Source organism: Sinocyclocheilus anshuiensis, unplaced genomic scaffold, assembly GCF_001515605.1.
Source record: "Sinocyclocheilus anshuiensis isolate Anshui unplaced genomic scaffold, SAMN03320099.WGS_v1.1 scaffold616, whole genome shotgun sequence".
Taxonomy (NCBI): domain Eukaryota; kingdom Metazoa; phylum Chordata; class Actinopteri; order Cypriniformes; family Cyprinidae; genus Sinocyclocheilus; species Sinocyclocheilus anshuiensis.
In genome coordinates this window covers 11,669-12,413 of record NW_015557083.1, presented here as the reverse complement: position 1 = coordinate 12,413, position 745 = coordinate 11,669, and positions in this window count along the sequence as shown.

Here is a 745-nt window from a genome sequence, read left to right as displayed (position 1 = left end):
TTGCACTGTTCTAAACATTAATATTTTATGTGCAACAACAGCATGCTGTCTCAGTGGCCTTACACATGATTTTAAATACATTTTTTCAAACTTTATGATTTAAATGGGGATGATTGTACTGAGAATAACTTTCATCTTTTCTTCAACTGAATACTGTTTCCGTGCTATTTTGATGTATTTTAAAGAGTTGGCAGTCAAAATTAAAACTGTTGGATGATAGATATTCTTCATTCTTTATGAGAAATAAGATAATGTGAATTACAGAATGTACAATGTTTTAAAAAAGTATAAATTGCGGTGTACAGTGTTTATTATGAGGGGGTAAAATCCACAGCTCAGTACTCACTACTCAATACTCATGAGTACTTTTAAATAGGCTACTCTTTTACTCTTACTCAAGTAGTTTTTTTGGACAAGTACTTTTACTCTACTCACACTACATTTTTTGGAAGGTAATGGTACTTTTACTTGAATATATTTTATCAGTACTCTTTCCACCACTGCTGTCCACCGACACGTAGACTTTCAAGGTGGAGTGGGTCAACCCTGCAGAGAAACGGGCCTGCAGGAACTCCAGCACTGTACCAACTGGGCAGTAAACTGGGTCGAGCTGGCGGTCTCCGCACCAAGAAGTGAAAAGATTCCACTTCAGGGCATACAGTTTCCTCACAGAGGAGCTCTGGATTGGAGAATGGTCTCAACAACCTCGGTTGAGAGACAGGAAGCTGTGAGTTGTGCCCCCGCA